The following is a 13,122-nucleotide window of genomic DNA, read 5'->3' as shown; positions in this document are numbered from 1 at the left end:
GTCATTTATGTAAAAATAAGTGCAGCCTTCTACAGCAATATTGTGCTTTTATAGAAAAAATAGTGCTTAAAGGTTTTCCCAGTCTACCTGGACTTCTGCAAAGCATTTGACACTGTCCTGCATGACATTCTAGTCTCCTAAAATGAAGACACATGGATTTGATGGATGGACCACTTAGTAGATTTTCCCATTTGTGCTTAGCCTTGCACAACAAGTGTATTCAAACTATTCATACATGTGGATTTATAAAAGTACAGACATTTGTTTATGCATCTACAGCTTAAGTGAAAGTTGCAGGAAGATGGCCTTGGAACAAGGGGAGGAGAGAGCAAAAATAGGGAAAAAACATGATTTTGAAGTACCTTTACCATATAGTGATCAGTTATATGTTTCCCTGTGTAAAAGCATACTTCACCTCTATCAAAATATCCCAGAATGGAAGTGATTCTTTTCAATGTATTTTGCACTAGCAAATGAATAACAAGTCAAGCAATCCTAATTATCTCTCCACAGAGTAGGAGAGAGGGGAGAAAAACAATAACTTGATAGTGCCACTTATTCTAATTTGTTCATCTCCATGTTTTGTAATATTAATTATAATTTTCTTTGTTAAATTTTTGATGGCTTTTGAAATGTTAGTGAAGATGTTGCATAGAAATATTATTATGGAATGTTATGCCAACCATGTTAAATTTCCCTCATTAGGGAGAAACTGAACAATATTTCATATCTTTTTTGAGGCTAATACAAATAGTTGACTTGTACCAGAGGCAAGGTCTTTAGTAAGAAATCTCGAGAGATTGTTTTGGTTCTGCAGACTTCTGAATTTTGCAATACGGTTCTTCTAAAACAACACCCTTTTTATTTTGCAATTTTTTTCAAATTTTGTCTTTTGCAAGGTAGACAGACAGGTTTGATTCCCACCTCCTTCATGCCCCGCCCCTTCCTCCCCCCCCACCCCCTGCATCGATTAGTTACGAAAAAACTATCATAGTTTTTCCGTAGCCTGAAGATTTTAATCATTAAAGAGAAATCAGCTGGTGTCCTTGTTAATATTATACCTTTCTGTGGTTTGATTTCAAGTAACTATTATTGCCTAGTCAGATTGCTGGGCTATGCCAGTTGCTGTGCTTAATTGCTTTCCTAAAAAGACTTTCACTGCAGTAGTGCACTGTGCTTGTGGCCACTTCTGCTGGCATGTTCTCAGTCTTCTGGCTGGCAAGGGTGTACAAACTAATCTCTTGTACCTGGAAAGAAGGAATACTTGTGAGCTTGGGGGCTAGTAGATGTTCTTCTTGAATACCAGCCTGTTGTCAGTGACCTGAGTAGAATATCGTGGTTTTGAATTCTGGATTTATTCTAAATGCTGGCTTGAATAGGCAAAACCTTTGGCAAGTTGAGAACACAGGCTTGTTGTTAGAGGCTGCACATGAATGTCAACTTCAGGCAAGACAAGGAGCCTAACAGACCAAGTAGAGGCAATACTGATATAATGAAAGTAGTTGTTTGTTTGGGTTTTTTTCCACTGACAGAGTGGTAATATGCAAGATTATTTTTTATTCTGTGTATCATTTTAGGAGACTTAAATAAAAAAGGGTTTTGAGCTTGAAAGTCAGAAGGCAATAATTCATTCAGGATGACATAGATATTCTTGCTCTCAAACTAATTGACTTGAAGGTACTGAATTGCTCAAGTTGATAAATTTGCTTTAAGTATTTTTTGAATGTTATTGGGCCAATTGACAGAATTTTTATTCTTATATTTTGCAAATCATTTATCCCGTCATTCATGGGTGAGTGTCTGGGGGTTAGCTCTGCTTAGACATTCCCCTGCCCTTAAATGTTAATACTCTAATGGAATTTAAAGTCCAATATATATCTTGTAGGTAGATAAAAATAGTTGCACTTGCATTTTCACAAGGTCCTCCTCTGAAAACATGCCCATATAAATTCCCTATTAAATATGACTTTATTTTTATACAAAACGTTTTAAATATTGAACACTCTTCCTGCTATGCAGGAAGAGCTATGCTGCTGCTTGTGTTTTTCCAAAAGCATCTAGCAAGCCACCTCATTTTTACCTCTTTAAATTTCCTTCTGATACATGTTGCATACAAGTTTAAACTGAAACAGGATAGATTTAGATTAGACATAAGGAAAAAAATATTTACTATGAGGGTGGTGAGGCCCTGGCACAGGGTGCCCAGGGAAGCTGTGACTGCCCCCTCCCTGGCAGTGTTCAAGGTCAGGTTGGATGGGACTTTGGGCAACCTGAGCTAGTGGAGGGTGTCCCTGACCCTGACAGGGGCTTGGAACTAGATGGTCTTTGAGGTCCCTTCCCACTCAAACCAGTCTGTGATTCTATCAGGATTTGACAGTGGCCTATCAGTGTGGTGTTGCATAATTTACTTTTGCTCTCCTGTCTTCCTTTGCTTCTTTTCCCCTGTTTCACAGATGCACTTTTAAGCTTTTTATTCCACACAGAATAGCACTCCGTGGGTTCTGACTGAGACTGTAAATTAATAAGCAGTAATCTGATGAGCAGTGCCAATATATGTAGTCCTTACCATTTGTTCCTATACTTATAGTGATCACAGGACACTTGAATTATTTAATTCTTATAATGTGGGCTGAATGGTGGAACAGGTCAGAAACTGACCTATGTCAAAAATGACCTAAGGAATAAAGGATTTTATTAGACTCCATTCCCTGTTGCTGCTTCTTATCATGCAACTCCACAAACAGACATTCCAATTGAAAAGTTAGTGTGGAGGCACGAATGAACAGCTGAAGGTAGTGGGCCTACAAGTCTTCCTCAGAATACACTGTGAACTTGGCAAAACTGTCTAAATACTACTTCTACAAAATCATGTAACATCGAAATGATAAATTTTTGGAAGAGTCATTTGTCTGTTACCGATGTTCCAAAGAGGGCAGGTTTCTGTGTACAATGCAAAAGACAATTTAGCAGTAATGCTTTATTCATGATGGTTTTCCCAAGTAGACTTAACTTTGAAAAAACATACTTTATATTCAGTAATGAGTTCCCAGTTTCAATGTAAATCAGATGTAGCTTTTACCACATTGTGCCTCTTGGCAGAAGTCAGTATGTAATTTTAATTCATTGAAACAACTGGGTGGACAGTAAACAAAAATGTTTTCAGGGTGCATCTTGATGTGCTGACCCATTCCATTTGATAGCCTCCGTAAACATAGTCTGTAGCTCATTGTCTGGCAAGAAACATAGAATCACACAGGATCACTAGGTTGGAAAAGACCTTTAAGATCAAGTCCAACCGTTCCTGTCCTATTCTAAATCATATCCCTAAGTACCTCATCTACACATTTTTAAACACATCCAGGGATGGTGACTCAACCACCTCCCTGGGCAGCCTGTTCCAGGTCCTGACAACTCTTTCAGTGAAATTTTTTTTCCTAATATCTAATCTTAACCTGCCCTGGCGCAGCTTTGTGCCATTTCCCCTAGTCCTATCTCCTGTCACCTGGCTGAAACCTGTAGGAAGTAAAATTGATAATGCAGGCAATTATTTTAGATGTTAATTGGGACCCACATGTATTAGTTTTAGTTAGAATTTATTAGTAATACATGAGTGGAAGTGTCTATGTGAAATTAGGATGTTTTCTGAGGTATTGCATTCTGTGTTGCTCTAATTTTATCCCATAATATTTTTCTGAATATTTGTTGTGTATTCCTTTTTTTTGAGCTTAAATTTACAGTTAAATTAATTTTGACTGGCCTTAGGGTTTGTGATACTGACAGAGAGAATAGAATTCTTGAATTCCATCAAAGTTAATGCTAAACTACCACACTGTGAAACAGTTCTTCAATAAATTTTAAGTACTGAAATAACATACAAATATGAACTCCTTGAATACTCTGAGGTCTAAGTATGCCTGTCAAGTCTAAATCCTTTTACTGATAGATTAACGGTTCCCTCAGTAACCTGAACCTTTATCAGTAATGTGCAAATTTACAAGGAAATGATTGGATCAGTAGCCTGTATAGCTTGACAACGTCTGAACATTGCATACCAGCTCCAACATTTGATACAAAACGATGTGTGTGCATGCGTAGAGATAATCTTCCTTCATAAAGTAAAAGATCCACCACAGTGTGGGGTTACTGTGTATGTTCCAGCAGCTTTCTCTGTAGTTAATAGGCTGAGAGCTGACATGTGTGCACGTGCTGATACCAAACTAGGGGAATTACATGCAAATTGTGGTGAGGGTGGATCACATCTTTCTCAGCTTGAAGAAACACATGGAAGTTTCAATTCCTAATTCTAGAGCTGTTATTTTTACCCCGTAGGGAAGGTATCTAAACTTTCTATGCATGATTGTTTTCTTTTTGTTAAGAGGGCAATAGTGATGCTGGCTGACTTGAGATGAGGTAAGAGAGGACAGATATATTAACTAATCGTAACTAACAGGGGCCATAAAGTGTTGTGTAAATGCAGCTGAGAAGATTACTTTAGTAATAAGAAAACCTTTCAAATTACGGTAAAGGGAATCGAGGATATGCACTGTTTCTCTTTCAAAATCAGTATCAGGATATTTGGAGGACAGGCTATCACTATTATGTTAAATTGTGCTACCTACAACATAAGCTTCTGTCTTTGCTAAAGCTGCCAGTTTTTATAAACAACTGAAGACAGAAAGGGTTTACTAAGAATAATGTTGAAGCCCAAAAGAATCCTGCAGCCTATAAATCTTAATAGAGGTTCTAAGATTCCAATGGGCTGCATGTGTCTCTTTTACCCAACCTCACTCCATCTTGGCTCCCCTGTGATGACTGCAATTTTCTTGAAACAGAGGCATGGTGACTTGAATTTACTTGTGGCACCATTTGCCTACAAACAGGAATACATGCATATAACCTATGCAAATCAATAAAAGCATGTCAGGACCCCTTAGATCGCAGTACTCTGCTAAAATGCAATTTATCATGCTGCAAATGAGAGTAAGAGACTAGGTAACAAATAGTGTCTGATCATTTAACTAGCACCTGTTGTCATGCATTTGAAAACTGCATTTTTCATTTGACGTACAGTAAATTGCATTTTCATATATATTGAAAGGAAGGGGGGACTTGGGGATGTACATATGCAGGGTTTTATGAACAATGGAAGTTTTACAGCTGCCTGCTTGAAGAGGTCATATTGGAGTCTAAAATTTAATTTGTTCAATTGCTGGGAATGCAAAATGTCTCTAGCTATTTAGAGAGAAAAATATAAAAAGGGAAGTTTCAAAGCCAATGCGTAGGATAGATAAATGTGTAATTACTAAAGAAGTTTTTAAAAAAATCTTGATCAGATAGCATTTAAAAAAATATTCTAAGGTTTTGCCAGATTGGGGAAAAGGGGAACATTGTTTTGTGAAGTACCTTTTTTTGTTCTCTTGTAGATGCATCCCTTCCCATGCACCCCCTTCTTTTAAGACTGTTCTCACTGCTTTTAGATTTAATTCATAGGGTTATGATTGATTGCAAACAATAGATTCGTATATGTATATGTAAGGGAGACCTCTGCAGAGTGTGGAGATTATACTAGTGTGCAAAGATAAGAGATGGATTTGAAGCATATCTTTTTACAAAATACCTAGAAAATTCGTTGCCTAATATAAAAATTGTTGCTTTTGCTGAGATGAATCCAGTTTGTTTGTGGTGCATCTTTTACTTTACACAGTCTTGTAGACATGGGGAAAATATTTATGGCAATTCAGGGCAATGAAGGCCTTTTCCCTAGAGTAAGTGCTCCACAAATGCTCATAGATTTTGCTACCACAGTTAAGTAGACTAATCTTTGGAGCATTTTCCCAATAGATCTCTTTGTTTTTAATAATCAGTAGTCTGGTTCTTGTACTTAAAGGAAATTTTCAGGTAGGTGGTGTCGTTTTGTTCGGCACAGAACACACTATCTCTTTGTTTTAAGCACTACCTAGGCCATTTCTCACAACTTTGTCTTGGGCTATTATCCTCTGTGCATTAAGGAAATTAGTTTCTTGGAAAACTAGAGTGGGGTTTTCGGTTTTTTTAGGTTCATGTGACTTCTTATATAGGTCTTTTTGAGAGTTTCACTGAGGCTTTTCATAAGTTATAAATTAAGTTTTTATATTGTCTGTCCAAATGAGAGATTCAGGAGAATTTACTTGCTCAGTATTGGTGACAGATTAATTAAACTTCTCTTATGTTGTAAGCATGTGATGCAAATGGTGCTAAGATCATGAACTTTTACTACCATGCTATTTTCACATTTGCACTAGTATCCACTATGTTAATTAATTACTATTGATTAAGGATTTTTTCATCCAATCTGAATGTTGGCCTTGTGCTGGCTATAGAAACAGGTTTCTGAAGTGTGTGAGCCATTATGCATGTCCTAGAGCATTTGTGAATTTTGTCAGTGAGTTGAAATTTTGAAAACAACAAACTACCAAACAAGCAAACAGAAATTTCTCTTTCTTTGCCTCCTTCCAGAACTGTATACACAGGAACATTTTTCATAATATTATGTTTTAAGGAATTGGTGTGCTGTAATCAGTGAAGACTTCATTTTTTAACTTCCATTAAAAAAACCCCCACTATATGCAGATTTCATTGATGTACATTCTTTTTTGTAAAAATGTTAGTAGGGGAAAAAAAAAATATCTTCATTGACAAAAATGCAGAAATTTTAATAGCCCTAGGAGGTTTTCGCTACTGGACAGCTTTTAGTGACAGAAGTGGAAGTGACTGAATTTTGCTAATTTACTTCAAAATTTTGAGAAAAATCCTTTTAATGCTTAGTAACAGCAAAGAAAATGCAAGCAGTGTAAAGATGAACTGGTTTGCAGTGTTTCAGCTTGATTTTACTAGCAATGAAATGTAAATTGTGTTATGGTGCAGAAAACTATGCCAAGTCATGGGTTTTATGTCAGACCATTAGTATGATGAGCATGTTGTGTTTATGTGAACAAAACTCTCATGAGCACTAATCTGAATGGCTACTTAGTCATTTCAATCAGTTTGTAATTATTGTTTGGCAACAAAACCACCAGTTTTCTCCAATAAAACTGGTAGCTTTATATAATTATTTTTCTAATTCTTTCCTTCTACATTCTTGGTGTCATGGTAGTATGAGAATTGAGTTTCTACTTTCTGATTTTAATGTCCCATGTTTGTATATGGGACTTGCCCTTTCCATGCAGGAAGGTGTATGTAATATGCTTGGAATAAAACCCCTAATCAATGCAGATAGCATGTGGGCACTCCAGAAATCAACACTTTATTAAAAAATAACTATAAAAATAATTTAAAAGTCTAGATTACTGTTAAAAAGCTGACTTCTGTAAATTGTAGTCTTTAAAGAGGAGAGAGGTTTTTAAGTGTGTGTAAAAGATGTATCTTGAAATATCACATTAATACTGTGTTTATATTTTTGGAGGAGGGGTGGGTGGTATTTTATTTTGCCCAATAACCACCAGGTGTTCTTTGAAGATATGGAAGCCCCTCCAAAGCCCCATTTAAACCCACATGTACATCAGGGAGGGACCTTAGCAGTACAAGGAGGAGCTCTGTGGGCAGAGGGGTGTTTTTTGGTGGTGGGTTTATTCCAGCTGCTCCCACCACTGACGCCTGCATAGGCAGTCTGCAGGGCAGTGCCAAGGAGTAGGTTGTTAATGCTGGCTGTCCCTCATCTAGTTCCTTGCCCGTGGGGGACGAGAGGTGGGGGACAGATGTGAAATCACCAGCTGGTGGGGCTGTAGGTGAGAAGGTGGCAGCAGGTTGCTTCCAGGGCGAGTGCTTGGGGACAGAAAAGCTCAGGGCTGTCTCCTATCTCTTGATACACAGAGGTTAATAAAGTACAAATCTCATTTTGACACCACACAGGCATATGGGGAGAGAGTAATAGCACTGAAAAACATTGATGTTGGTCCACTCCTCCTACAGCTTGAATGGTGGTGGGTTTTCTTCTTCTTTTGGGGATACCAGAGGTATGAAGAGAAGCCTTGGATATCTTTGATTTTGCACATTTAAACTTCAGGTTTGTTTAAGAAGGAATGAGTAATATTTTCACACTTGCTGACACAAGTGTGTGTGTAGGCCTCAAGGAATTGTGGCTTTCTGTAATGTTCTATAAAGTTAATGTTGCATTTCCTTTTTCCCCACCTATGCAGCTCACCTAAGGTTGGCTGTATTGAAAGTCCCCAGGAAATATGAGGATAAATGCACATCCAAGTGCACAGGTGTAAAAATATTGAAATGAGGTTTCTCTACTCTGTTCACCAAGAATGAAATAGGTAACTAATCTTCCTTGTGTTTGGTTTTTTTTTTTCCTTATGGGAGGATTACTGTTTCTTTTTCTTTCCAAATGATTAAATATGATTTTGCATTATTACTTGCTGATAAAACTCCATTTTTGTATGTTTAAGTTTGTCTGATGTATTTTCTTGTGTCTGGAATACATTCAAATGACTTCAAAATGAGGAAATATGCCAACAAGGATTGTTTTGGTGCAAAGATTTCCATTTAGTTAGCAGAGTGAAAGAGAGGATTTTTAAAGTAAAGCATCTTTGAATTGCTTGCAGAGGGAATGGAAAACACATTTTTAAAATATTTTGACTTAGGAGGTCAGATGCAATGTGTTTCATTTCATTGTTTCAATATATCATATTTATTTTCTATCCATATAGTATGTCCCATTAGAAACTGTAAAAAGTAGTAGTTCTTACAACTGCCCCCTACCACATTCATTTGTAATACAGAGCAAATGGTGTGACTTTGCCAGCTGTGCTTCTTTTTAGTGTAGGAGGCCCCAAACTATTCTTGATACTTGTTCTGAAGATAAATTAGTGGCTTCTAAATAATGCAGTGAACCCTAATTCTCTTTGATTAGTAGCGAGTTAGATGATAGCGACCCATTGAAATTGGTCATCAGCATAAATAATGAGTGAATGAACTGATAAAATGCAAAGTCACCGGCCATCATAAATCAAATGAAATCCACTTTCTCTGGAAGTCACTGAAATTAGAAGTCCATGCTCCTATTAATTATTTTGCCTTCTGAAGACGACAGTGTTATAAATCAGCCTTGAAAGGCACTTCACTTAGGAAGCTGAAAGAGTAAGACTGCCTGCAAATTGTTTTGTATACGCACCTAATTGTTTCTTAAGTAACCCACCTTTTGTAGTATGACTGCTGAAAAGCAGAAAGTGCACCCAAAAGTGTAGATTAATGAAAGCAGCAGATATTGCTGTAAGAAAATTATTTGGCCAGAATAATAGCTGTGCCTTGCACATTGGTCAGTTTGAAGCTGAACCTACTGTTCTTGTTAAACCAGATTTCTCCAGTTTGGGCTTGAGATGATTCTCATTTATAAGCAAAAGAGAATTACAAATCAGTAAGAAATTTGCTAACAACAAGTCAGAAGCAAGAACAAAAATGGGCATGCAAAATAGTTTTCTTTGAAATTTCTCCGTGTCTTTATCTAAACAACATACTGCAAAAATTTGGAATGGCAGGTGAATGTTCCTTACAGAAAATGTATACACATTTCTGTAGTAATTTGTATTTGTCTATGTCTAGATTTATATGCTTGTGTGCATATATATGAAGACTTTTTTTTTAAAAAAAGACCTATGTTTCTCTGAAGTAATTGAACACTTCTTGCACATTTTAATTTTTCTAAGTTGTGCTGGAACATCCTCATGTGTATCATCTGATTATGCTCAAAAGGTGTCTTCATTCATACCACCAGTCATTGTATGAACTACAAATAGACCTGTTAGGTATCAGAGAGAAGGTGAATGGTCACAGGACTTTCCTTGGAAACTGTTGAACAGTGGCATTACTGTCTATAATCATAGAATATCCTAGAATATCCTGAGTTAGAAGGGACCCATAAGGATCATCAATTCCACCTCCTGGCTCTATGCAGGGCCAAACAAGTCAGAGCATGTGTCTGAGTGCATCATCCAGATGCTTCTTGAACTGAGTCAAGCTCGGTGCTGTGACCACTTCCCTGGGGAGCCTATTCCAGTGCCCAATCACCCTTTCAATAAAAAACCTCTTCCTAATAACCAACCTAAACCTCCCCTGTCTCAGTGTCATACTGTTCTGTCAGCTTCTATCACTGGTCACCAAAGAGAGATCAGTGCCTGCCCCTTCGCTCCTCCTTATCAGGAAGCCATAGACTGAAATGAGGTCTCACCTCAGTCTCCTCTTCTCTAGGCTGAACAAACCAAGGCACTTCAACCTCTCCTTGTAAAACATCCCTTCTAATCCCTTTGCCATCATTGTTGCCTCCTTTGGACACTCTCTGATATTTTTATGTTCCTCTTTTACTGTGGCACCCAAAACTGCACACAGGACTGTGGGTGAGGCCATGCCAGCACAGTATAGAGCAGGACAATTCTTTCCCTGGGCTGGCTGGCAATGCCATGCTTGATGCACCCCAGAATATGGTTGACCCTGGGGTAGGATGTTAATTTATAGTTACAGCTTTTCATGTCCGCTTTGATCTAAACTGTTTAGAGCTTTTGAGGTGATAGGGAAAACACATTGTAGTAGGTAGGTGAGAGAGACTGAAAAGGAAAGGTTAAAAAAACCCCCAACAACAAAAAACCAAACTAGATAAGAAAAACTGGGAGAAGACTGTGTATGTTTTTAAGAATCTATATAAATGATAAATGTAAAAATATAGTATAGTAAAAGGTTAGACTTGATATCAGGCTCTTACCTCATGTATGCTTCTCTGATTTTATGTCAATACATGATCCATGTACTGGAGAACAAGTTATGGAGAGAGCAAGACAGGTAAATATGTATTCTGCAGAAATTCTACCTCTTTGCACAAAAGAGGAAAGTTCATCTTATTTTCTACTAAGGCATCATAAGATATATGCTATGATTACTTATACCTGTGCAATGTCTCTGCTTACTTATACATATCTGTGAAAAAACTGTATGGTAAACAAAGGTGAACATTTTGCCAGTTCCCTACAAATACTTTGGCACTTTTGGAATATGAAAATTATTTAAGCTGCAATATTCTGCACTCCTCTCTCCTGACTTTATTTATTTATAAATACCTGTATGATGTAATGTATTTTTTTCGTTATTAGAAGACAATGTCTGTTTCAATGGTAATTTTAATTTTCAGTTCATCTTGGTGGATCTTCTGCTTGTAAGTAGATCTGATAACTAGGTGGGTTCTTCTATGGTTCTTTAGCTGTTTGTGTGTATTTATAGAGCACCAAAATGCAGGGTGGCAAAACTGGAGTTGGCACTTGTGAAAATGCCCATGTCCTTACTCCTGAAAATTATAGTTTCTCATGTAAAACTTTTTGTCAGTAAATCTGCTTAATCTATGATTTACAATGCTAAAATATTCCTCATTACAAGAATTTGTAATTTGTTTAATTATGCAACTTTGTTCAAATGGGACTAAAGTTCATGTAGACCAGACAGGGCTGGCTAATAGACACGACTATCTTAGGAATTTGCAAATGCTTATTCAATTTAAGAGCTAAATAAATTTAAAGGTTTGTTTGTCATATTGTAGTGCTTCAATTGCTCATGCCTTGTTGAGACATACATTCAATACTGTAGATCAACTGTAAAGCTCTGTGTTCCTACTCCTTTCTGAAGAGCACAGATTATAGCATCTCTACCCTCTACCCTCAAACAAGAGCCACAACCTGCAAGAAGCTCAATTGTGCAGATACAGTTGTGGAAACAGCAGTGCCATTAAACAACTGCTGGTATAAAGAGATATTGTCCTTCCCAAAAGTTTTGAGCTGTGGAGACTAAAGAGAATAAATCCTTCACTTCAAGTTAAAAATGTGAAGGAGAACAATCTGCATGAACCCACCAGATTTTTCAAAACACTTCTGTCTTGATCTGCTGTTAGATCATAAAAAAAGTTCTTTGTTGAGAAAATGAAAGCAACTGTACAAGGCCAATTACTGTGGTAATTGAGTTACTTATTTTAAAAATAAATTTAAGTTGCATTTGATTTGCTTGAACAAAGGTATTTGATTTGTATGTCAGTACTGATTAGCAATGGGTTAGTGTAGAGATCAGTCCAGTAACTAGTTGAAAACATCAGTCCCAGGCCATCATTGTAGATCGTATTTTTTCTGAGGTGGTCTGTTGCTGAGAGGAGAAAAATAATTCCCCCTTCCCCCACACTGTAGGAGTAAAGGAAATCAATTAATTAATTTCCTGACTATGGGGAGTAAGGTTTCACTGTAAGACTTCCCAACAAGATGCTGAGAGATAAGTGGAATATCCTGGAAAGTTTTTAGTAGTTGTATTGAAAAATAACATCCAAGTTTGGACATTATGGAAATATCTGATGACAGTGTTGCTAACTAGTCTGAGACACAGATGGCTAACATTGCTATTCCTCTTTACATTGCAATAGTAAGTGACACTGAACCACAGAGTACTTGAAAAAGAACTCATGCTATAGCAGCGGAGCTCTGAGGGTGTAATGCAAAGGACAGTCAGTGGTTTGACTTAATGTTTAATTTTGGATGTGATGATTAGTCTCTAGAATAAATGTCTACTTAGTGTCTAAAAATGTCTGTAAGATGGAAGCATGATCTTCTCTATTTAGCTTTTTGAGATGCCTGATTTTCAGTAGTGGATAGAAACTTTCATTTATTGCCCAAGATATATTTTTTTTTTTGAGAGATTTGTTTGAATGCTTGTGGATGAGAGATTGAAAAAAAACAGCCATTGTTACAGTATCACAGTGTGATTTGATTGCACAGCCATTCTAGTAAAACCAATGCTGTATTTCTATAAATAGTACACAACCTTGATAGTCAACACAAGTGACCATTTTCAGACTGGTCCCCAAGCCAAGTGGAAAGGCTTTTGCTTCCATGCCATACCCTAAGTGGTGCAGGCAAACCTAGGGAAAAAAGTTGACTTGCATTTTTCTTGTATCAGCTGTTCTAATGCCATCTTGTGCCTGTTAATGGAATTACAAAGACTTGTCCGCCATGGTGCCATGGGAGTCACTTGGTCAAACAACATGGTAATGAAGTGTGAAAGAGCGAAAATCCAGTTTGAGACTTAGAACTGATTTTGATTAGTGTGTGCTGTAATACCTTG

At 37.1% G+C, this 13,122-nt stretch overlaps 1 protein-coding gene across 1 annotated transcript in view; it reads left to right on the top strand.

Annotated features, from left to right (window-relative positions):
* LRMDA (leucine rich melanocyte differentiation associated) overlaps positions 1–13,122 on the top strand; it is a gene marked incomplete at both ends in the record, with an annotated part of 657,780 nt that overhangs the window by 234,264 nt on the left and 410,394 nt on the right.

The sequence above is a fragment of the Gallinula chloropus genome (genome assembly GCF_964237585.1).
Source record: "Gallinula chloropus genome assembly, chromosome: 5".
Taxonomy (NCBI): domain Eukaryota; kingdom Metazoa; phylum Chordata; class Aves; order Gruiformes; family Rallidae; genus Gallinula; species Gallinula chloropus.
This window is presented reverse-complemented; position numbering and strand designations above follow the sequence as displayed.